This window comes from Aphelocoma coerulescens, chromosome 6 (genome assembly GCF_041296385.1).
Source record: "Aphelocoma coerulescens isolate FSJ_1873_10779 chromosome 6, UR_Acoe_1.0, whole genome shotgun sequence".
NCBI classification, from domain to species: Eukaryota; Metazoa; Chordata; class Aves; order Passeriformes; family Corvidae; genus Aphelocoma; species Aphelocoma coerulescens.
This window is the reverse complement of record NC_091020.1, coordinates 16,090,078-16,116,614: the sequence shown is the minus strand read 5'-3', so window position 1 is coordinate 16,116,614 and position 26,537 is coordinate 16,090,078. Positions and strand designations below refer to the sequence as shown.

Below are 26,537 nucleotides of genomic sequence, written 5' to 3'. Positions count from 1 at the left end.
TAAAAGCCCCCTTGAGCAGGCAGTCCTAATGTACCTAATGACAGGATAAAAAATGGTAGGAAAGATGAAGAAGAAAAAGAATCCTAAACATAAGGAGTTCACCAAAGAAAAGGTAAATGTGTTCAAAGCAACAATCACAAGCACAGTAAAATCTACAGACTCAAGCTGGAATTCAGATATGGGTTTCTGGTACCTGATCATAGAATCATTGAGAAGTCTTGGCTACTTCCGTCAGCCTTAACACACAGAAGCCTTCTACAATAAATCTTTCCACAGCATCACTGGAAATACTTGAGTACTAGTTTATCTTGCAGCTTGAAGTCATACCTTCTTTTGAAACTTAGAAGAGATACTTTGATGAGGAAGGCCAAGGCAGGATGGAGCCCCAGGCCTTGCATATAGGTTCAACTGGTCTTCCTACTGGTTTACTGCAGAGTACTCCTGCTTGAGTATTTTCTGAGATCCAGTCAGAGTTGAAATCAGTTTTCCCCTCTCTCAGACACGCTTCTATCCCCTCAACACACTGTAAAAATTACTGCCTTGGCAAGAAACTTACAATATATCACTATAGGGTTAACTTCCTTTTACCTTCTACTACTACACTTGAGTGCAGAGTGCTCAGCTTGGCTAAAAGCTTAAAGGCCATGAATAATGTAAGAGAACTCCACTGGGAGAACCCCTAATGCCTCAGAAAGCTTCACTAGATCTCAGAGTTCAGTTCTCACTTGCCATATCCTTCATTTCCTTTAAATGCTACAGTACCAGCGTTAAATCGTTAAATCGAACTCGGTTAGCACCTCCCCACCAGCAATGCAGCCAACAGATTACAGAGGCTTTAGGGTCAAAGGGGGGCACGGAGGGCTGACCCCCGCAGCCTCCTGGCTATGCCAGCTAGCTCCTCCACCTTCTCAGTCTGTTGTTAATTGCTCCTCAGCTTTAACTTTTGCCTTCAGCACTGAAATACTAATCCTTCATTTAAGTAAAACCACTTCATCTGCCTTTGAGTTACATAGAAACCTAACAAATGCAAGAAATCATTTTCATATTTGGAAAACGTACTCTTTGCTTTCAAGGATGGCTGAAATCTAAGTGAAGTATTCACTTTGTAACATAACATGGACATCAACCTTACAAGATGGCCCACGTAACATTAAACTTGGGAAAACGTGACAATAAAATGAGCTGTGGTTACAAGAAAACCCAGACAGGTGCATGCACAGAGGGGAAAAGGCAAGTCTGAATGTTATCTGATGAACCATAAACTTGATACATCACACATCTATGAAATTACATATAGTTCATAATTGAATCATTCCAAATCAAATCAGGAAAACAGAACCAGAATTACAGGAAATACTGGGAATCTTAGGCAAATTGCTTTCAGTGTCTGCACTCAGTTATGCTATCTGTAAAATACAGTTGATAAACAAAACCATTAAGGAAATGCAAAACATAGGTAAGTCTAATTCTTAAGCAGAAAAAATTAGGCAGGTACTTGTTAGGTATCATGTGTCAGATATCTGCTTTGCACTACACAGCAACTATAACCCAATTTCCAAATACTGAAAAGACTAGAAAATGGGAGTTAGAAAAGCACATTAGAGGCAAACAATTTGAACACAGAAAAATCCTTAGATTTACATATGCCCAATTATGATTTGTATTAGCTTTCCCTGCACACATAAACTGAATTAACAAAATACATAAAAACAAACTGTGAGGACTAAAGGAGGAATGTCTTAACTTGCAGGTATGAAGTAACACTGCACAATGGGAAAAAAAGTCCTCTGGATTTCAGTGTTTGGTTAAGCCTACATGACAGGAGACTTAAGTGATGCTGCAAGTAGTCACCAAAGAATAATTGAAGGTAAACATGAGAAATCACAAGTATTTTCTGTGGTTATAATATTAATAGAAAATGAAAGAAAAGAGGATTGAAGAGCATTGATGATTCTAAGACTGGATGAAAAGCATTAAGTAAAAAGTAGTTTGAAGCTGGGGTTTGAAATACTTAATATATAGAGAGACCTCCAGAGGGTTAACTCAAACCTTCTGCAAGCTATGGAAACTGAGGTTTGTGTTAGAAGCCACTAGACAACTACTCTGTACTTAACACTAAAAATTGTAATACTCGACATCTGCTGGAATGATAAAATAGCTTCTAGCCCTTTAAAATCTATAAATTTGCTTTGGCCATTGTATTATCTAATACATTTTCCCAATATCATACATGATTATGTGAAATGCTTTGAAATTAAAGATGCTATGCAAGTGCCAAACGTTACTGCAATACACTAACTTAATTTGGACATGCTCCAGCATCTCGTGTCAAGAGTGAGCTCATGTTAGAGTGAGCTCCTTTACTGAGACATCTGCTAGGAAACCAATTTGGCCAAATCAGAGTGTGTGATAATGAGTGCTGTTTAATCAAGACAGTATTAACATAAATTTTAACTTGTGTCAAGTAGCTTAATAGCAAATTACTGAATGTTAAACAGACATGAAATTTTTTACTCTGGTCTTTCAATAAACAAATTCTTGAGTAAACTAAAACATATACTTTCTTCAATGTGAAGTCAAAAAGAGCTAGATACAACCAAAAAGAATTGAAGTGAAGCAATGCAAGACCGGCAATCATAAACTTATTTTCAATTTTAAAAAGGTTCAGTACTGGAATGCTCTTCATCTTTGAACTAAATGTAAGATTTTTAACAGGAGAAGTACATCCAGATGTGCTTACAATGAAAAAGCAATAAAAGGTATTTTTATTAATTTCTGGCTTTTATACATAAATGACATTTCTGATTTGGACACTTAATCCTGAACAGCTTTTAACATTTTAGATGGATAAGCATTATATGGATAAGTGCATTTCTAGCCTTAGAACTGTAAAGATAGCTATAAACAATGTGCCTTTCCAAGACAACCCCAGATCACATGGTTCCATACATTAGCCGTTCATTTTGCCAGTCAACACATTCACTTACTTGTTCGTCAGAGTAAAATAACAAAAACTTCTGACAGCCTGGCTCAAAACTGTTAGGAACTACAACACTGATGGTAAAGAACCACCACACACACATCAAGCAGAAGTCTTTACTGCAAAAGCATAACACAGTGACAGATACTGCTTAAGATATTCACTCTTAAAGGAATGGAGAGTCCCAAATCCAATATTATGAATGTAATTGACTTGTCTGAATATTAAATGTAATGGAATTTTAAATTATTCCATGATATACTGGGTTAGTGTGTTAAAAAGCAGAACAGCACTTACAACGATGCTCCCTAGAACAAGAACATGCAGTTCCTCAGAAAGGGAAGAGGAGTAAAGGAAGCAAAAAAAGAAAAAAAATCACAGGGAACAGCTCAGGACCACAAATTATATGCTCTGCAGGAAAATATGATAGCTTATTTTTTAGGACAAGGATGCTGGGAAAGAGGCAAAATAAAACAGGTGAAAAAAATAAAGCAATCATTTTTAGGGTTGTGTTAGGCACCTGTGTAAGAGGAGACTGCTTTCCTAACTGGTGAAAAAAAAGGGCTGATCTATGGAACTATTTCAAAAATTGAAAGCTTCTTAGTCCTCCACACCGCAACAGATGTTGAACAGGCATGTGTACTTCTTTGAAAGAAAGTGTCTCAATACCCACAGCAAGTACCATACCCAAGAGGTGGCATAACATCTACATCCTACTTCAGTGGAGCAATTAAATGTCTTCCCACAATGCTAGGGACAAATGCTGTGACAGAAGAACAGCATTTTTAATGTGACGTGCACACAAAGTGTCTATGAGCAGGCGGACAGGAGAATGCACACAGGGTTTCATACTGCATGTGAACACAATACACAAAGTGGATGTGGGTCCTAAATGATTCCAAGAGCACATGCAAAGGGCTATGATCACAGTCACTAACAACTGAGACCTTTCATCTGTGGAGCTTAAAAAGAGCCATGACTTTCAAAACAATCATATTACCAACACTAAAGCCACAATTAAGTAAGTCTCATTACTGCCACTGTCACTTCATAATCACACTGTCTCTCCCAAGAGTCACACTCTCCCCATCCTACTCCTTCCACTCTTCACCGGTGTAAACCAAAATCTCAATAGAGAACAAGAGGGCCAAGCATTTCCACATGTCTAATGCTCAAGGCAACAGTCACCTTGAGAGGGGAATAAAAAGATAAGTATGCTGTTGCTGTGGAAACAGTATGAGAGCACAGAAATACTCCTATTAGTTCAAGTACCGCTTGGAGGATCAGGCACACCACTGAACAGTTACTGGAACTTCCCCCAGCACGCATGAAGGGTTAGGAAAGGAAACCCAGTCAGGCTGGATGTCTGCACCATCACCCAGATTTCAGATCTGGAATAGCTTTTCAAAAATGAGTTCCTTGCTATACTTGGTGAAAACAATTACTGCCATCTGAAGGCCCTGAACTGGGAAGTGAATAAATTGCACAGCCTGCTTAAATTCTTGAGAGATGTATTAATGCAGAACCCAGGATATGGTGTTTAACAGAGAACTGCAGAAATGCCTGGGCCTGACCCAAAGGTTTACAGGCTGAATTCAAAAGCAGTGCTGATGAATGGTAGAGAAGAAAATAAACCTATATGCCAGCAGAATTCTTCTGTTCCTTGTTCCCTAAGAAATGAAAGGGAATAAATAGAACGTGATCACGTAATTAAAGATTAAATGATAATTAACATACAAAAATGTCTAAACTAAGACCATGTGGGTGAACTCGGTATCTGACTACTTTAATCTGAGTGACTTAATTTAAAATCATTCATGTGTATAAACCTGTACTTTTACTCCTCTCTCCATTCCCTTTGGTAGGTCCCTTAACTGAACTACTACATGAACAGTGTGAGACTGAGAGTCTAATACAAATCAGAGAGAGCAATGTAGTTAAAAACAGTGTTAATGAGAATATCATATACACAAAAGTCCTCCAGGTTTTCAAGAAGTGAGAAATTGCCAGGTACCAATATCCAAACTCCTCCAAAGATCAGTGACACCAGCAATCAGAAGCAATTTGATAAACCATTGATTTTGCAAAGACATTTTAAACACCAGAGAGAGCAGCGGATTGGAACAGGTTAGAAATTTGTTGTTTATAAACACTGCACTGCTACCAGACATTAATCCCCCCAACTGCATCTTCTACCTTCCCTTCTCATCCCTGCAAAACATCTCATATTAAAAGAAACTAGACATTGTTGAGCTAGAATAATGATTTATTTCACAAGGGTGTTGTGAAGCTTAATTCATGTTTGTAAAGCCCTTTGTATTGTGCCTTTCATCTACTGTGGGAACCTCACAGTATTATCAATAAGGTCTTTCCTACAGTAGAAGAGCTTTGCTAAAATAGCTATCCTAGCAAATCTGCCTAGTCAAGATGTGGTTTACACAGGCAAAAAAGCTATTTTGACAGAACAGCTAATACCAGTTGCCTGAAAAAAACATGCCAAACTGGCAGAAGCACACTTTTGGTGGTATCTAACTGAATCTAGCATAGAATGTTGTATGTCAACTAAGTGTGATTTCTGCATAATCTTAACAAAAGAGTTATGCTGAAAAATCTTGAGGGGTAGCTCTGACCAACATATTTCAGAGACTGCAAATGAAGGGTGTGTATTTACTACTTTCACAGTACCAAGCATCTGTGCTCATTTATTCATGTGAACAAACTACAAGTGGAACAAGCTACAAGTGAAGTCTTCTGCAAACAGATTCCGTTAGCATCAAATGCATATGACTTTATTATTTTATACAAAATAATTGAGGGAATAAAGACAAAGCCTTGGTCAGATATAGTCTTCCAAACAGAAAAGAACAGAGTATTAAGACCACAAGAATGAATGCCTAGACTTACGCAACTGCAAAGAACAAAGACTGCGGTACAAGGAACTAATTCATGCCACAGTCCTTTTTAACTGTGCTGTTATTATTATTTTCTATTCAACCCCAGTTTTCTCACTTAAGTTTGAAACAACACTAAACATCCAACTGTTATTTGCCTCCTAACAAAGGTGGAGAGGCACCATTATGCCAAGTTCCCAAACGACTACTTGCTATTTTTCTAGACAGGCTTAGCCTTATTCTGAGCTGTGTATGGTGGCAGCCTGCAGCTACCAGCAGTTGTGCATCTGCATTTTGCCTTTCAACATTTCCTCTTCTTTCTAGGAGCCTGTAGCAAATCTTATCACCTAAGGGCTTCCTTACATAGGGAAAGGAAACTCACCTGTTTCACATCTCTGGAAGGCTCCTCTCTGGTAGATACCTTTGTTTATTTTAGAAGGGTGTCACTCCATATCCATGTGCAGTAGCATACAATTTTCCAACATCCAACAGACCAAAGTAAACGCACTAAAGTGTAAGACTTCGGCAGAGTTATGTTTCAAAACTGTGGTGGGTTACAAACTGGGAAAATGTTATTCCACGAACTAATTTGGATCAGACACGCTTGAATCTGGAATGGAGATCAAAATCCAGAGACAGAAATTGCTATACTTGACAATATGGAAAATTTATTTTGCATATGGAAGGTGGTCTCATTACCAAAATTTAAGCTGGTGTATTCAGCTGCTTTCCACTGAAAAGTAAAGATAAAACTACTTTAAAGCCAAACTAACAATCTTCTCTGCTACTGAGACAAACGAGAAAATACTAACTACTGTAAGTTAATCAGTAACCCACTATTTACTGACACAGCACTGTAGAATACACAGCCCACATACCAGGACTACCTGATGTGCTGCTTTGTTCCACCTAGGATTCATTTATGTGTCCTCTAAAATGATAAGCATAATAATAAGCAACAATTTATAACTGCTACATGTTCTTTCAGTCAATGATGCAGCTGCCTATATAGCATAAGAACAACACTGACCTAAAAAACAGACTTGGCAATTCTGGACTAAGCTTAAAAAGATCAACGTTCAATCTTTTTGCAGACTGGCTAAGCTATACACCAAAGCTACAGAACCAAAAGGCTGGGCTCACTTGCTTCCGGTTAAGATGCACTTTCTTTTCATGAGAGCGTTATAAAAAAGCTGGATCATGTTTTCTTTTTCCACAATCATACATTCAGCCAGCAACTGATCCTAATCAATGAGAGTTTGATATTAACACCTCACACAACATAAAAGTTTTTGTCACAGACTTGTTTCAAAAACTATAAAGACATTTTCCTCACCAGCTCTGTGCCATAGGCCTGACAGCACTCAATTTGCTGTACCTACAGCAAAACAACCATGCAGCCCTATATGCTTTAGAAGGCTTGCATGAAGATAAAGAAGAGAATATAGATGGCCATTATACAGTAATTACACTTCCAGCTGGAAAAGTTATTCTTGCCTTTGGGATACTCAGCAGGAAACTTTAAGGTTAACCACCTTACAACACAAGGCTATCTTTGTCCCTCTGTTTCTTCCCATCCAACTCACTTCTCTGTTTTAGCTCCTTCCCATCCATTCTTAACTGTCAGCTCTCTTGAGCCTCTGATCACACTGGCTGATCCCTGCATTTCTTCCCAGGAGGAGAAGTCAGGGGGAACTTGCAGATTTCAGTGTGTAATCTTCCTGTATGCCTTGGATCCTGCCTGCACAGCTGCCCCCTTGCTGTGTACATCCTGGCAGCAAAGTTTAGCTAAAGCATTGGGAGCTGAAGTCTAGGAGCAAATATGTAGAGGCTGAGGCCAGGCCTCACTGAAAGGTCACCTACCCCGAAACATCCCTCCATCACTGACAAAGATATTCCACATTTATAATTCTCAAGTTGAAGTACACATTAAGGCCAACTTTGTTTCTCTTAAGCAAAAATGGAAGAAAAGAAATACACTCAGGCTGAGGCTTGTTCCCTCCAAGTTTTCTGGACTTTGTAAGTGCTGCAAAGTTTCTGCAGGGGTAGAAATGAAATCTTAATGGTAGAAACAACAGTTACTCAGCATCATCAGCTGTTCTTTCCTACACTTACACATGAAGCCACAACCACAAAAGAAATGCAGTTAAATGATGAGGAGCTCACTTCTACTGAGCAGCTAAAGCACCCAGAACAGTATGGGAAGACCGAGGGTATGCATTTTCATCAAGCTCACATAAACAAGCCCAAGCTGTTGCTTTTGACCTTTAATGTCCTTCATGATTTGTGTCCTGAACCACTAAGAATGGGAAAAAGTCTAGGACAGGTTGAAGATTTAGCCAGTAAAGAGCATTCATCTGTCAGTGATGAACTTCCTAGTTCTAATAGAATGGAAGTTCACCAGTTTTCAGAGCATGCTGGGGCTTCTGTACTCAAAATTTATGGGGATGATGGCAGGAAGGATAAATACAGAGGAAAAAAAGATTTTATTTTTTGATATGTAGATTTGGTAGCTCTCAAATAATCCATATAGAAGAAGTTCAGAATTAGATATAACAGTACCTAAAGATATTTATTGTAAAGAAATACACAAGTTGGAGAACATGCAGAACTGAAGACATACTGATTTTGCACCAAGGGCTGAAATACAATCAAAATTCAGAAGTTCTTGCATATTAAATATGATTTAAAAAGTCAACCACAAATACTTGTGATTTTTGCAGTTAAAAAAATCAAACACAAAAAGCAGAACTCTGGACAATCAATCAGCCTGCCTAGGAATCCATCTCTGCACGCTATTTCTTTGAATGTAAAACACAGGCTTCAAATGCAGCTGAACTTATTTCGTAATTCACATCACCACCTAGCTATAAAGGTAGCATAACAATCTGCTTATGCACAAATAATCTATGACAAACCATCAGTCCCAACTGATGGAAAATACTTTAAGACACAACATTTAGAAAATTATTGCCTTTTGGCCGCCGAGAAACAGCACAGAATTTCCAACTTGTCCTCAATTTAGCATATGTCTGTACTTTAACATAATAAACTTGGGTGCTGTTCTAGCACTTCTTTCACAAAGGAATGGTCACTTCTCAGCTGAAAATGAGTCTGAAGAAAGTTGTCTTAAGATTGAACATGCAAGACACTAAAATGCAGGTGGCTTCCTCCACCAAAATGTTAACACTTTCCACACTGCTTTTCCGAAACGTTTTATTTATAAATTCTTTCATAAGAAGTTTTTCTTGAAATAGCTGTACAACAAACAGTTGACAATCAAAACTGCATTATGTGTGTTACACTTCTCCCTATTTTCCAGAGCATGTCAGAGCCAGTGTCTCGTACAGAAGAGCATTTTTAAACAAGTAAACCCATGATACCAAAATCTGAACGTGATCTAATAATAGCTGATCCTAACTTAATTTTAGAATAGTAAGATTTGAAAACATCAATTTAAAAAAAACCCCAAACCAACACCACAATCCTAGATAAATTTCATATAATAATCTGAATGGTTCTATTGTCTCTTTCGTCACGCTAAAGTTTGCTTTGTTGTTGTTTTCATCTTTCCTTTTAAAATAGTCTCCTGCAGCTCTAAGCTAAAAATCTTCCTGAAGCTTCTATGTGACAGCTGCAGTATCTTAGCCATCTGTTTAATTTATATTTGCTAATGCAGCTCCTGCTGTTTTCAACTGACAGCTTTTTTCTCTCTTATTACCCCCACACGGGAAATCATTGCACTTGCCAAAGTTTCTCTGTAGTCTCAGATGTCAAATCAAGTCTCGTGACAAAAGGTGATGAATGAGGCTCCTATACACTTCCCTTTTATGTTTTTGGGGGGGTTTGTTGTTGTTGTTGGGGGGGGGGGTTCTTAATTATGGAAATTGTAAAGGGTTTTTATGTTATTTCTTTAAAGAATAATTATATGCAAAAAGTAGCACAGAAACAAAGAGAGTCAAGGGAAATCATACTCCCTTACTCTCAACATGGTAATTCTGTAGAAAGGTTGAGGCTGGGGGACCTCCAAGATACTCTCTGAAGCAGATTATCTATCCCATATTAAGTCACTAAAGCCATGATTCAATCTTTCAATCATCTTTGCTCACCTACCAAGCTCAGGGTTTTTCTGACTATTGACTTCCCCGCACAACCAACAGGCCTCCTAACTTTTCTGGAGTGCTCTGGATCTCAGAAGTATTCAAAAGTGAAAGAGAAGTGATGGAGCCCCATGGTTCAGCATGTTGCAATGCCAGTACTTACCACCATCCTGTAAAGCCTCCTGCAGGAAGGTGCAGGGCCCACATTCCCTGTGCTATTCAGAGACACTGGATAAAAGGACCAATTGACTCGTGAAACAGCGGTCAGCCCTGATACAGCAAGCACAGATGTTAGTGTCCCTGCAACTCCCCTGGGGCATGGTAACGAGAAGATTACAGAGTCTTTCTCTGCTGAAAAGTAACATCAGGTTTAACACAAAACTTTGCAATTTAACACAGAACCCCCCATCCTGCGTAAAACTGCATCAGCTGAATTGCAGTGAGCTCTGCAATACCTGTCCGAGGTGATGCAACACTCACTCCTCTGTTACAAGGAGCACGTCTCAGTGGCCAGCCCTAGCCCACAAACAGGTAGTCACAAACACAAAGAAATCAAACCCAGAAAGTGTGACCACTCCTCCTTTCTAAATTTCCCCATTCAAAACAACTTTATTAACTGGAGAGGCACACAAACATGAAATGAGCACTTGCCAAAGGGGCTGGAAGATGTGTGCTTTCTGGTGCCAGAGAGAGCCCCTACAGAATAGCTGAGAAAGAAGTGGCAGGGATGCATGTTTGAGGGAATACTTGGGAGACAACAAGTCATAATCTCTTATTACCACTGTTCCCAGAAGGTGATGATGAGAAAATAAATCTGTTGTTCTGAAACAGTAGAGTTTGCTCCAGCTCCTAACATCCAAGCAACCCATAGGACGGAACTTGTGACAGCTCCCTATCTTGTGCAGAATCATCCCACTGAGCTCTGGAGGATAAAATCACTTGAAGGAAAATGAATGATTCTGCTTTTGAAAGTACAGCAAGCTAGTGCCAAAAATAACTACAGGTGCACTCTGGAGAAGATTACTGCTTCATCTTCGTATCCCCTGCATATCATCATACTCAGGTACTCCTTGAATAATTGTGCTACAAAAATTTGATCTCTGAAGAGCATACTGGACAAAACAGAAAAGCTGAAAAGAAAACCCCTTAGACCTAATATACTAATAGCTACACCATACATGAGGACATTATATCCTTTCCTACCCTGAAGATTCTGCCCAATTCAGAATTGATTCAGACAAAAAAACCTCTTAATTTTCAATCTGTATCTCAGTATTTTCATCTGAAAGTATGTATGTATATGTATATGCTAATGTATATAAATGCTGATGTACTTCACTGTAGTACTATTATACAGTGCATAGGCTAGATAGCCAGCACAGATTCTAACACTTTTATAACTCAGTGCCAATACCAACAGGGAAAAAAAGTAATTTCTAAAAGTATACAGCCTTGAAAACCTGAAGAGTCACTACTCAGCTTGATTACTCGTACTTTATGACATTTCAAAAGTAACACAATCAAGAGAGTGTAAAGATTAAATTATAACTAAGCACTTTATTCTTACCTTCGTCAGACACCACTTGATACAGCCCTCAATCCAGCACTAACATACTAACTTGGCTTTCCACTATCCGAGAACAGTGGGGGATGGGAATAGCCAGATAACGGGAATAGTCAGATAACAGGAAAACCTGAACACACAAACCCTTTTGTACAGAGGCCAAAGCCCTGTGCCCTTGCACCATGTTTTGCAGGACTCCAGGTTCTGGGAAGATTCTGCTGAAGTACAAAGGCAGCTGCATAAGAAACCGCATCGGAAATCTCAGAAGGGATCACAGTACATACGTGGTACTCATTCGCCAGTTATCCCTCCTAAAACTGCTGCCATTGTCAGCTCCATGGCTTTAGAGTTTTGCAGAGCCAGAGCTTTAGTTTAAACCTGAGAGTTGTCAACCCCAGGTGGCTCCTGAATGCTCCTCCAGCACCTTCAAAACCAGCTTCCCAGCATGCCACGTTTCAGAAGCACAAAACAGAGACATCAGCTCTAACACTGAGCAAAGTTGGTGAGGGCTCAGCAGGTGAACTAGCTCAGGGTCTGAGCCACACAAAAACCTATGTACTGCTTCCAGATCTGAGCCTGGGATTTCAGTATGGATAACTTGTTACCCGAATAATAAAACATTAGCTGCAAAAATTAAATGGAAGGAAAGCAAATTTCTGTGTCTACAAAGTAATTCTGAAAAAATACTGAAAATTAACCTATCAAGCTAACAAAGGTTATTTGCTACATCCCCCATACAATATGTTTAAAATCCTGTCCTCTAAAGCTTTGCCTGTGTATATTCCTCTTCACTTGCCAGCATCCTCAGGCATTCCCCAAGAGAATATACTCTTCTGCAAAGAGTATATAAAGATGATACCCTGAAGGAAATCAGACTTAACTCTCTAAGCTGTCCAATATATGCAAGCAGTATACCAGGTTAAGCATGACTGTCCATACACAGATGGCATTTCAAAACCAAAGCACTACAGATGTTAATACTCACCACCCAGAACTGCAACTCTGAGCTCGAACAAGGAGGTCAGAGCCTTCCCCAAAAATGGTAATGCTAGTTTACTTTAAGCAGAGAGGCAACAACCTTCAACAAATTCCAACAAATTTTAAAGTTTTACCTTCCAGAAAAACGCATTTTGTTGTTTATCTGTACTTTAGTGTCTAGATTTAAAATGAAAAGGCAAGTACAGCTGCTCACAGCTGATAAGGCCTCATGCTTCTGGCATCTATTTATATCCATGATCCAGAGTAACAAACCCATGTTCTTTAAACTGAAGCAACTATTAAATAAAATACAGAAATTGCAAGATGGGACTAGAAGCAACCTCCTTTACTGTATAAATACATTTATACACCATAAATCAAAAAAAAACGCGTTTGGGCGAAGGTAATAAAAGATCCAAACCATCTGTGAAGATCAACTGCCAAAGCAGAGTGTCCAAACAACAATTTCCAAGTTAGGGCACGAGGGCAACTCCTGATTGGCATCTTGTTGGTTCTCATCTGAACCCAGGGCCAGCACCCCTGCCAATCCAGTTAATGTTTTCTGGCTGAGGTCACTAACATCTGGTTTGTGTACAGGCAGCTTCTGCTGCTCAGTGTTGCACAGGAACAGAGGCATCACAGGATGTCATAGGGGAGCATGGGTTTAGTGTTTGTGATTAACCTCAAGCAATGCCTGATCTGTGGGGTTGCAAAACACAGATGAAACTCAAGTTTGAGATTCCACGAAATAGGAAGAGGTAGTCAGTCCTATGGGGCAAAGCCTAAGAGAGAGCAAATAATGAGAGAAGACAGAGAAGGATGGAAGAGAAGTCGCTTCCACCTACGGCCATGCCTGCTCGGCCCAGGGTTGACCTGACTCCTGCAGATGATACTCAGTCCAGCTGAGTCTGAAAACTCACATCACCACTCAATGTACACAGCTCTTGTACTACATTGAGATACTGCTTATATACTGCAGCTTGTCTGTACTCAGCTGCAATGTAATACTGGGTTAGGGCTAGGCTGTGCTCAGTTGGAGGATTAAGAGCTTCAGGGTTCAGCTCTGCAAGGAGCATAAAGCAATGTTAGTGGCTGCCAGCAAAAGAGGTGGACCCACATCCCTGGCTATTCATAGCACATTGATCCAAATAGATAATCCACCAAAATTTATTATCAATCAGTCAGACTTATGAGCTGATCGAATGCACTCTACAGTTCCCTGATTGTAGGAACTGAAGACAGGAATGTTTTAACTCTGGCAGATGAGAGCAACACTGAGATTTCCAAGAGAAGCACAGTCTGAGATCACCTTTCACAAAACAGTATCTTTATTATACAGACTAAAGGGGAAAGCAGGAGATAAAAAGGCTGGCTAAAGAATGTCCTAGTCCATTAAACAATAATTTTTCATGTGCGTGTCTTGTCCTGTATCTCAAGAATCACTATGCAACTAAAACACTGGTTATTTCCATATAGACTTCTAAACTCTAAACTGGCAACTAACTTTGAATGTGTTCTAGGAGTCAAAACCCTGAACAAGACTGAAATACAAGCAGTGTTTTCAAGACCTCTCCCTAGTGTGCCCTCCTGTTTCTCCTACAGTATGTCACTGCTATGAAAAATGTTAACTTTCATTTAAAACAGCAGCCAATACCAGTTTCAGATATCGCTTCCCCTGCCTATTTCCTATCCTTTTGCTCTACTGATAGAAAAACAATCCAGTATCACAGCCAGGGAAGAGCACTGCAGAGCCAACAAAAGATAACCAGACTGGCTGGAGAGAGATGTACTGGAGTCAAGTGCTACAGCTCTGGAACAAGACTAAAGGAGAAGATTTCACAGGGACAAATCTGGAAGAGCCAGCAGCTGGCTGTGAGGCATACACTACACAAATCCACTCAAATACAAGGGGCATCTCTCATGTTGCACCCAGATTTGACTCCATCTCACAACAGTTTGCTATTCCTGGTCTTCACAGTAAACTGACATCGACACTTATTCAGAAATCCAAGGTTAGAGAAAATAATATTTACATTACAGAGATCAATCCCACTTCTTGTCATGCCTTCTGTGCTTTGTTTTACAGTTTTTCATTTTAATTTTGTGTTCCAAATTTGGATTATGGCAAGACAACAGGAACTTGAATTGCTATGCATAATACAAAGTAAACAAAATAAATTAAAAAGCCTCATCTCTGAGAAGCAAACGCTCCTAGATATCTTTAGATAACGCCAGCACCAACACTATGTGCCTGACGCTTATGCACAAAAAATGAGGCAGAAAATCAGTCTCAGACACTGACCAAGGTAGTTTTAATATGAGGTATGCCAAATGCAACATAGTGACTTGGACATGGATTACAGGAAAAAGCAAATGCATCAGTACCTGAAACTGTCACTTTTTCCCCAGTCAAAATCTCACAACTATTTAGTAATTATTCAAGTGTCCCCTTCCTTGATGAGCACTAATACTGCAAATCTGAGCCTTTTAGCTAGCAGCCACATGGTTTATGAAGCAGCCACTCTGCCAGGTGAGGAAAAATAATAGCCTGTAGTGCTGACCTAGCACAGAAACATAATTCATCCAGCTGGAAATTGTTCTTATACAACCAGTGCTCTCAATACACTAGAAAATAGTTTAGATACCTGATGATTTAGATTTTAATATTCTTACTGTGGATATGGCCATCAAAACTCCCACTGCCTCTCATTCCTCACACACTTAATATGCTGATTTAATTATATGTCTGTAATTCAGTTTACATTTTACAGGAGGCAAAAGGTAAGGAGATTCCAGTAAATGACACTTGAGATAAGAGAATGAGTTACTGGAGAGCACGATGCTCATTCTTTGCATATGTACCAGCCTGTAATAAAGGGCTTCAAAATTCACTCAATCAGGATAAGCAGGAAGCCTTGGCAAATTAATAAAATTAATTTTCCAGACTTTAAGGTTACAAAGGTAACTTGCAAAGTACGAATCACCAAAGACCTGTCTTTGTAAACCCATGGATGGACAGCTTCAATCTGCTGCGTGCTCAAGTTTTTTTTCCCCAGCTGCTCTGAACAAAGCTTCGCCCATCCTCACTGTCTGGGGCACTAGGCAGCAGGGACAGGAGTGGAGCCGAAGCAAATGAGGTCAGTTCCCTGCTGCACTGCCCAGGAAAGCTCTGGACGGAAACCCAGGCACTGATCACTAAGGAGAAGGTGAAATAAAACATCTAGCAAGAAGAAGGAGGTTTAGAGATGGATTGTTCTCCAGCTGCCCAAATCTAAATAGCAAGGGCAAGATAAAAAAATTACAAGCTCTGGCTGCCATTCAGATACGAAAAGAGGAAGGGAAAAAGGAATCAAACTCCTCTGAATCTAAAAAGAGTAGGACATGAGAATTTTTCCAAGAATAATTTAACCAAAGACCAGATGGAATGAAGCAGAGATATGGCCTAATTACACGTTTATTTAGTCAGTCAAATTCTCCTCAGGGAAAACATAAAAATCAAAAGACCCCAATCAAGTAAAGGTCGATCTTGGTGATGGGAAAAGGAAGAATTTCAGAAGGCAAAGTGAATTTAAATACATCCATTTTGAAAACTGGAAGATCTTTTTTCAGAGATTGAATCCTGTCAGTAATACTCAGAAAAATTTTTGACAATCTCTAAAATTATTAGCATAACAATCCTCACAGAATGTGAGAGAAAGATTCGGGATTTTATCTCGTGCAAACCCGTGAGATGCTAGGAGTATATTTTTTTCATAAAGAAGATAATACTGAATCAAAAAACTCCAGCAGGTTAACACAATAAATGGAAATACCCATGTAACTTTGATGCTGATGCTGCTCACTCAAAATCACCATCTTAAAACAGATGCTCACTCTTTCCCCATCCCTTACACGAAGCTGAGTTCCTATCGGGAAGCTAATCCCAAACGACAGTATCATTCTCTGTCCCAATGGACTCCCCCCCTTTTTTCCTCTCTGTAACACTTTCTCTCAACTCCACCTGACGTGTGATGTATTTATAGTAGAAAGAAGCTGCTCTAGTGGTGTATTTTTGAAAATCTATTTTTTTCTGCAGTACCCCAGCCAACCAGGTTCAAACCAGGAAATCAAAGCCCTGCATATTATCATGTATTATCTTACATGACTGAAAGTCACAGGCAATCAAATCCTCTGTGTGCACATCCCTCTAGGAAATCCCAGGCTCTGGGAACAAAAATACTACTACACTCTCTACAATAAACTACTTAAGGAATTGGATGGTATATTCATATATATTTCATATATTTATTTTGTATGTACTGACATACACACGCCTTTCTGATGCAGGAATTAAAAATTCCCTTCTAACACACCAGTGGCCAAACAGCTAACATGCTAGCATTTTGTAAGTAGCTTGCACAACAGGAAAAGCAATTGCACAGTAGGAAAATTCCAGCAGGGAGACAACAATCCAACAAGAAATAGGACATAAAGCATCAAATGTAAAGTGAACTCTTGAGGAGCTAAGACAGATGCAAAAGCTGTTGGTGGTATTGTGGAAAGATGTATTGGTTAGCAAGTTCAGGAATACATAGAAGGTGTGGAAATATTTATCAGTGCAAGGTGCTGAAAAGGTGTATTGAAAGAAAGTTCACAGTCACTTATCAAGCACAATTGTTCAAAATCACCCAGGACAAATTTCCATATATGATCTCAAAAACATTGAAATGCCATCCACTAAGGTATAGCACCACTATTAATTCCTACGCTGGTACAGTCCTGACACAGTGTGTTTTAGCAGAGAACTCACAAAAATATTTTCTCTTCTCTCAACAATGATATGTTTGTGGAATGTTTCTACTTGGAAACAGTGCCAGAATTTAATTTTAAAATCATAACATCTTCTTTTACTTCCGGATGCAAAATCCACACATCTATTAAACAATGCCAGGTATTCACTTCTCACAAACCACCATTATGTGGTCATCAGTCAAAACAACCCCTCCTTTAAAAAGGACAGGCTTAAGCCTTTCAGTATAGGCTGAAAATTTTTCTGATATCCTCTAAAAACTACAGTTATCTTGCATGACAAGTAATAAATAACAACAAAGAAATATTTTCTGTATAATTTTACAGAGCTATCATTTTAATTTTTCTGCTTTGCAGCTCCATTTCATGCACATCAACAAAATCATATTTCAACCCTGGGCCTGTCAATATCCACAATTCCATGTATTTGTTATTAAAAGGTACCTTACTCAGAAATCTGTTTTGACAATGCACTACCGATGCCACACATAGGCAGTCAGTGCATACAGGGACTGCTGGAATCCCACTAAACACAGAGTCTCCTGCTAACTTCAGCATCACAGCCAGGAAACCTCGCAAGTCAGATTGCAGCAAAGAAATGCCACTTCTGGTGTGATGTGGACTTGGATAAAGAAGTATATATGAGAGGAACAGATTATGCCAGAGCATTTATTGTGTTCATTCATTCCTTACCTTTCCCTTTACATTGCAGAGGTTACATCACCCCTTGAAACAGTCATAAGCAGCAACAAATTTCACATATGAATCCTTTTTTCCCTGGGTGTTCTGGGGAAGCAAGAACATGCACTCAAGTGAGCATTCATGCCTCAGTCAGCCTGAGGACAAGGCACTGCACCAAAGTCCTTAAGACCTTCTCACGGCTGCTGATTTCATCCACAAACTGAAAGAGCATCTCAGCAGGACACTGCCAGCCTTCTTTTCAGCTCCCACTCACTGATTGCCAGTCTCTGGCAAGTGAAATGTCAAGAACCAGGCAGGGGCGGTGTTTGGAGAAGGAGGGGTAAGAGATTCTCACCATCCATCAACCTCAAAACCTATTCAGCCGACAACTTGAATGGAACAGGCATTTCATTCTCCATGGTAACAAGAGATGGAAGGAGGCTGGAGAAGAAAAAGAGAGAGAGCACAGACCCGGGAAAATCTGATGTTGAAGACGCAGGAAAAGTTGCAAACTTTGCAACTTCTCTTTGCTGTGCAAGTTGCATGCAGAAGAGAGAAAAGCCCTTTCCTTGCCTGCACAGTCTGAGACAAGCTATCCCATGGCCACGATGAGGTGTCCTTTCTGCAAGCAATGTATTGATGTGGGGGGAGGAAATCCCTTATTCTGCACCAGTCCTACCCAGAGGAAAGACAAATGCCTTCTGAACACTGGAAATCTGGGAAAACTGCAGATTATTGCCCCCCAGAAAACAGCACTGTCTGAAAGGGAAAAGATAGGATCATTCCCTGTACAGTACTTCTTGTCTACAGATCAAAGCCACTGATGCCGATTCAGTCTGTGAGCCAGCTCTGACCACAAACCGGAGTGGAGGATTAACATCGCTCTCTTTGTCTGCTTTGCGTCTTACACGGAAGAAAACGTTTGTTACTTCTGTTATGCTGAACCACTTAGATGCACAGATAAAAACAAGGCATTTATTTATTCTTTTCCAAGGCACACCAAAATGAAGCATGGAAGCAGACAAACTTAAAATTCGGGCAGCACCTTTGCCAGTCTCAAGGGATCTCATGGTAAGTCAATTCTTATTAACATTTCAGGCCTGGTCATCTTCTGAACTTTTTTCCTGCTATTTTACATTCATAACTTGAGCTGTCACAGCCAGAATGTGCTCAACAGGGAAATTACATTTGGATTCATGCACATTTGTGTTCCAAGCTGGCCCCATGCAGCTACTGAAAAGAGTCTCTGGCTAAAGCACTTACGCAAGATAACCCAACAAAGCACTGAAAAGCTCTGTAAATCCTGGCTGCTGCCATATTTTTTCTCAGTTCTTTACACTGATTCTTTCCTGAAGAACACATTTAAATCTCCCTCCCCCACGCAAACCCACAACCTCTCAATTTGGAGTTTGTTCTCACTTTTGTATTGTATATGGGACATGCTGGTGGTGTGGTACTTTTTTTATAACCTATATTATTATCTATACAGTGAGCTTTTTGTTAAAGGTGACCTGCAGAGTTGTTTTGAGTTCTCCCAGTAGTCCTTATGTATCAACAAATATGTTTAAGATCATAGTTTTTTAAAAACTATGAATTTTTCTTCATTGTACTAATTTTAATTTTGGATAGGCAGCTTTCAATTTCTTACGTCTTTACCATTAATGACATAGCAACCCATAAGACATGTTAATATACAACCCTGCCCACTGAATTTCAGCCTTTATCCACACCAATAATTTCAAAGCCATGTGAATACATTCTTGCTTTCGAAAATCACCTTCCTCCTCTGAAAAAAATTGTTTCATTTTCTCCTCTGTCTTCCAAGACTGACTCTTGGAAAAACCAAAAGGGGACCTCAGCAGGAACAATCCTACAGTCACTTGCTACTTATTCTCCAACTTATCTTCCTGAGACAGTCTTTTCTTTAGGCAAAGGGGGGCATATTTGCCTTTTGAAACGTAGTTCAGGTCCACAGCTTAGAACTATTTTCTCTTTTTCCTGAAGACTTCAACAAGAAAATGAGAAATGAGACTGCTCCATTCTCTCTCTCCCAGGTAAAGCCAACTAAAGTGGGAGTGACACACACCTCAGATGGAAGACGTCAGCCTCCTACAACTCTACATAAGCAAATAAATGCTGTTAAATGTACCCACATGATCAGATGAATTCAGTTCTTTTCAGCTAGTTTTGAAGATATTTCAGAATTCCAAGGAGATATTTCCATGCCATTTAAAATATATCCGTTCGACCCACATCTGTTAAGATCAGGGCATTTATCATAAAAAGCTTTTTATATTCCTTTCATTGAACAATCTGAGAGTACTTTGTTATTTTGCTTTGTTACAGGAGCACAAAAAGGAAAGAATGTATTTTTTCCAATCACCACCAAGAAGAATCATCTTCTCTGCACTTGCTGTTCACTGAGTTTCACCTTGATCCTCTTGAAGGCTTGAAAGGATTGTTGTTTATCTGCAGCTCAGGGAAGGGATTTTTTTTCTCTCTGAAGTTGATTCTAATGTACTTCAAAGAGTTGCCATCTATTAACATTATCCACTTGTCTTCCTGTGATTCAAAAACTATACTCACAGAAACGAAGAGCTTTCCAAAATCTGTTCTAGTAGCATGCTTTAGGCAAGAAAGAAGACACCGACAATGTTACCAATATTCATAAATGTGACAAAAACTAGTCCAAGAGCATAGAGTCATACCAACCACAGTGCCCACTGTGTGTTCTCTTTCAGCCACCAGAAGGGAAAATGTTGTGTCTCAACAATGGCATACACAGACACACACACCTTGGAAACAAATCTACTATGAATTGGCTAAAACTAGTATCTCAAAAGGCACCCTACTGAGAGGTACTGAAGTGAAGGGTGAAGCATGCCCACACAGAATCAAGGCCTTATCCAGTTTCCAAAACAGAAGAATAAACAGTACAGTACAGCCAAGATTCAAAGGACTGCCCACCATGTGTGCCTGCCAGGCAATAATAAAAGCTGAAATACATCAATAGCTTCAGGCTAGCTGAGAATGAAGCTGACTTGAGTTCTGATCAAGTTTGGTGGTCTCCACACAGCTCTTGCATTACAAAAACTACCATCTCAACTGACAGCAATTTTACAGAGAAGTGAACCAGCAGTGAACTTCACTGGGACAGCACTGGCAGCAGCAGACACATCACAGCATCCTGAACTGCACCTGCTCAGGTAACAAATAGATCTGCTGCTGCCACTGCTGTGAGCCTAGAACTAAGTTCACCTTTTTCAAGTAGATGCCTGCTCTGAAAACTTTGCCATGCCTACCAAAAAAATTAACATGTGGAAGTGACTTTACTGTAACACAGAATCACAGAATGGGTAAGGTTGGGAAGGGACCACAGTGGGTCATCTGGTCCAACTCAGCTGCACAGGAAGGGTCATTCCAGAGCACTTTGCACAGGACTGCATCCAGATGGTTCTGAAATATCTCCAGTGAAGGAGACTCCACAGCCTCTCTGGGCAACCTGTTCCAGTGCACAATAACCTGCACAGTAAAGAAATTCTTCTTCATGCTCAAGTGGAGCTTCCTGTGCATCAGTTTCTGCCTGACACTACTGAGAAGAGCCTGGACCCATCCTTTCAACACCCTCCCTTCAGATACTTCCAGACATTGATGAGGTCCCCTCTCAGTGGTCTCTTCTGAAGGCTGAACAAGGTACAGCTGCCTTCTTCATAAGAGAGATGCTCCAGTCCCCTTATCCTCTATGTCACCCTCTGCTGGGCCTGCTCCAGGAGCTCCATATCTCTTCTGGTACTGAGGAGCCCAGAAGTGGGCACAGCACTCCAGATGTGGCCTCACTAGGGCTGGGTAGAGGGGCAGAATCATGTCCTTCGACCTGCTGGCAATGCTCTTCCCAAGGCACCCCAGTACACCAGGTGCTATGACTTAGCAGCAGAATGCTTTCTACAGCTATTCCCTGAAGTAAAACATTAAAACAGGGAAATGAGCAATCCTGTTCTATGTTAAAAAAAAAAAAAAAATAGATGCATTAAACCCTAGCAAATGTGTCACATTTTAAGTATTCATCCACTGACCAACACAGCCAAGACTGAGCCAGAATTTACACTGTCCCAGAGATGATGGCTTTAAAGGTGGTTTAATACACCAGAGAGACACTCCAGCCCCAGACTTCCTTGACATGAGAAAATGGTGGAGACCAAATTCTTTCCTGTTCCTACTCCTAACCCTGAGGGAAGCTCAGTCACTCAGATCCACACATACTCACAGAGACTGATACTGTTCCATAAATTGACACAACAGCAAACATTCCTAGCAGGGACCGGCAGGGCAGCCACAAGTCACTCTTCACCAAGAGAATTTCTGGTCCTCAATGCCCTTCTATTTCATATAAGACAGTACTTTTCAGTCCCAGAATAATGACACCAAAAAAGGAAAGAGGGCATTTATCAAGTTGACAGGGCAAGAGACTCAAGTACAGTGTTTTAGTTCTGTTTGGTTGGTTGGTTGGGGTTTTTTGTTTGCTTTTTTGGGTTTGATATTTTGGTTTTTTTAAAGAAGAAATTTTTATTTCTGGGATTAAACAACACATTAAGCATCTAATGAATAAACACCCATTTTGATTTCAGGTCAGAAAGCATTCACCATCACAGAAATAATTTATGTTGTTGTTAGCTTAACAGCTTTGAAGTTCCCTTGAATGTCAAAAGTTCATCTGCTGTGGGAAAGGAACATTTATTTTTTTGGTGCAACATTCCCAATTTCATCCCATCTTAACAAAAGACAATTCCTAATAACTATGACAAAAAAAGTACAAATTTACACTTATGAGCATATTGGAATAAAACTCATATTTTACCTGGTTGAAATGCAGCAGTGAGAAAGAACAAGCAAAAAAGACAGATACTCAAAGATTCAGAGGACAAAACAGTAAAAAATACTATACATGAATTTTTCAAACCATATATTAAAAAGATTTCTGGAAATAAAAAAGGCTAAAAAACATAATTGGATAGCACACAGAAATCATCCAGACCTCAAAAAATTCTGAGGACAGCACTTTGGAAAGCCAAAGCATCTTGATTTAAATTGACAACCATGGCTGAAGTATCTCTGAGCTATTCTCAATACAAGTGATTTCAAGGTAGGAATGAATAGGGACAGGGCTGGCATGACGACACAATGTGTGTGTCATCAGTAAAAGAATACACTGTCCACTGAATTACCAGTCATTTCCCACTGCAGACACACCACCCCAAAACAGGAGAGGTGGACTTCATACTCACAATTTTTTCAAAACATATTTCTCTAGTAAGCAAAATTATATTAACCCAATAGTTTCCTATTTTCAAGTGTGCCACAAAATTAATCAAAGATAAGACTTTAATAAAAAGCTCTTCAAAAGAATCAGCATTATTCACCATAGAGGTGAAGATTGAAATTTTAACCTACTTGAGGGTAATTTTTTTTAATTAGTGTTTTAAAAAGTTTTCATAAAATAGGAGCTCTACACTACTTTAGAAACAAAAAGAATAAATGCAAAATCCTTTGCATCACAGGAGTTTCATGTTACCTAAGAGACAAAGAGCAAATGACCGTAAGAGACCTAACAATTTGTTTGGCTAATGCCATCTAAACAGCACACAAAGTCACCTCAATCTGTTATCCAAGAACTTGAAATAGCAGTAAACATTAATGACACATGGCAAGGTGAAAGCTATCAGCCAAGGAGGGAACAGCTTTTAGAAGAGCATTAGAGGCGTATACATTTTGAACTCTACAATTTTGTATCTGCAGGAAAGGTTTTCAGTATTTCACATGCAAACATTTTCATGCAAATAAATACGTTTCCCTCTAAACTAAAAGAGTTTACAAGGGCACAATTAGCTTTTTCACCGAGTATAAATCAGACAGCTGCCTGTAATTGAAAACAGGAGCAAAAGACATATAAGAGATGCTTTCTTCCTTGCAGATGTTTTCCCAAGATTTAAGGGAAAGTTCTACTTCAAGAAATTAATATAATACTAGCTAAATCTACATGGTCTATAGCTTTAATAGGTACATTTACATGTGAATAGCTAGTTTTGGTTTGGGTTTTTTTTCTTTTCATTCCCAATTTCCTTTAGGATTTTGTCTATTTCATGTAAGATTAAAAGAGCTACAAAGATTCAGCAAACCAAATTAAGCACACCATGATACCTCTGCAAATAAAGTTATCTTTCAACAAGCAGCAGAGGGGTCAACAGCAATGAATCAGCACTAACTACTATCACCAGGAGTGCAAAAAAGAAAAACACTACCCCTTCCTTCCAAGGGGATCAGATGAAGCTGTGAATTTAAACCTATAAGTTTCACAGATGAAGAAATTAAATACGTTTCACACGACAGAGGCATGTCTAAATGTCTGTTTCTGGCCACATTTCATAATGCTACTGAAATACATGTGATGTCCAATGTATCCTTGGGACACAGGACACTACTTAAAGCAAAACACTATGCAATGCCTTAAAACTCTATCTGTGTAAATAATACAAAAACAATGGGTTGGGGATTTTTTTGGGAGAGGAGCAGTGAGGGAGTGGAGATAACACCAACTAACCAATCTTTTTTTCCACTAAGCCAGCATTTCAACAATTTAAGTATCTATAAATGAACCTGTCTCTTAAGAAGAAACTGATTTAAACTTGTATCATTCTGCAAATAAGATGATATTAATTAGAACAGATGAGACAATTTTCTTCAGCCTTTCTGCTACAACTAACTTCTCCCATGAGTTATTAATCACTTCCCTGTTTTACACAGTGATCCCAGCTGGTAAAAAACTGGGAAACTTCCCTTTCCTTCAGGTGAATGGAAAACCAGAATCAAACAGTTTTCAACAAGCTGACCAGAACACTTCAGATAAATATAAAGAATCATAAATTACGTATTTTTATTCACTCCACTCCCAAGACACCACAATGATAGAAGAACCAGGTGAGGTACTAATGCAGATGTGACCAAAGAGGCCTCAGGCACAAATAACCAAGTAACTTGTGCAACTTAAAAAGCAACACAAACTCCCAGCTGCCGGCTTCTTCTCCCCCAGTGTAATAAGATGTAACACATATTCAGTTTAAAGTATGATACCATATTTTGGCTGGAAGGCATAAGAGATATGAATTTAACAATGTGTTAAATTGGAGTGTAGCACCTGTGTCTTACTATCAGCCTGCTTGATTTCCCCAGGGCTGGAGGATGTGTCTGCCACCTAGAGATGGGCAGCACAGCCTGACTTATTCTTTCTAGGCTCTTTCTAGAACTACCTGGGCACAAGGTCCCAAACCTGACCACAGATCCCAGGCACTGTGACAGGGTGGGCAGGAAAAGCATGCTGTAAATCACAGAATTGTTTGGTTGGAAAAGACCTTTAAGATGCAGTCCAACCATTAACCTGTCACTGTCAGGTACACCTAAAACAAACCAAGTGGTAGACTTTGCAGTCCCTAAGTGTCTCCCTAAGTGCTATATCTACACATCTTTTAAATACCTCCGGGTATGGTGACTAAACCAGAATGCTAACCAATGCTTCACAGAAAAAAGTTAAGTCTCTGAATGAAAATATTTGACATAATTTACAAGCATCTCTCACATTATCTCCTCTCACTTGCCTGTGCTGATATAAGAACAGTGGGCATACATCACATCTCAGGCAACTGCTTCAAGTGACTGCACGACAGGAAGAAGCATCAACACCAACTACAAAAGGGAACATTAGGGAAGCTTGTGTCTCCTACAAAACACTTTAAAAAAAACCCCTCTCTGTTGCAGCATGGACTCTAAACCAATGCCTATATTCTCTCAAGGTATATTACTTTCAAATGCAAACAATATGATATGTAATGAAAGGTAATAAAGCCTTGTTCCCAGAAAATAAGACAACTGACTGGTTTTACCAAAGGAGAAAAGAAGGCTGAAGCTCTCACTAACAGCTTTGTGTCTGAATTTTAATGCTAAAAGCTTCCTGCACTTTGTTCATGAATTTGGGAGAAATGATGAAGCAGAAGTATGTTACACATTTTCTCACAGGCATGTTGACTTCTACCTTTCCTGTGAAGATAATCTGCATATTTCAGTTTTCTGCATTTCAAGATTTTATCAACTTTTGGAGCAGCAAGAAAGGAGATGTTGCTGAAAACACCTCATATTATCTAAGATTAACCTTGTGCTCACTGCTTCCCCACACAAATAAATGCCAAAATATCAAACCAAATCTTTCTTCTCTGACCTCCAAGTAAGTACTACTGCTTGAAAAAATATATTCTGTTACTGCTTGAAAAAATCAACTGTATTCCCACCCCATCAAACCATTCCTCTGTAAAACAGTTCATCTTAAAAATACAATGCTGTCACCTTCCTTTTTCAGGTTTCTGCCATTGCTGTCACTATGGAAACAATCGGAACATCAGATATGTCAGTAAGCGTGATTTAAAAAATACAAAAGCACCAAAGGTAGATATTCTACATAAAACCCAATCAAGACAAAATTAACATGTTAGCAAGGAAACACTGACTTTAAA

The 26,537-nt window shown here is 39.4% G+C and overlaps 1 protein-coding gene across 13 annotated transcripts in view; it reads right to left on the bottom strand.

The window, feature by feature from the left end:
* Positions 1 to 26,537, bottom strand: part of NDST2 (N-deacetylase and N-sulfotransferase 2) — a 138,730-nt gene that overhangs the window by 73,214 nt on the left and 38,979 nt on the right. Inside the window, exon 1 of one of the 13 annotated variants that reach the window (XM_069019373.1) lies at positions 11,539 to 11,565. The exons of the other annotated variants lie outside the window; for them this stretch is intronic. The gene's annotated coding sequence lies outside the window, so the exon portion shown is untranslated. Of the gene's footprint in view, positions 1 to 11,538; positions 11,566 to 26,537 lie in introns of those variants that run through there. 13 annotated transcript variants of the gene reach the window in all.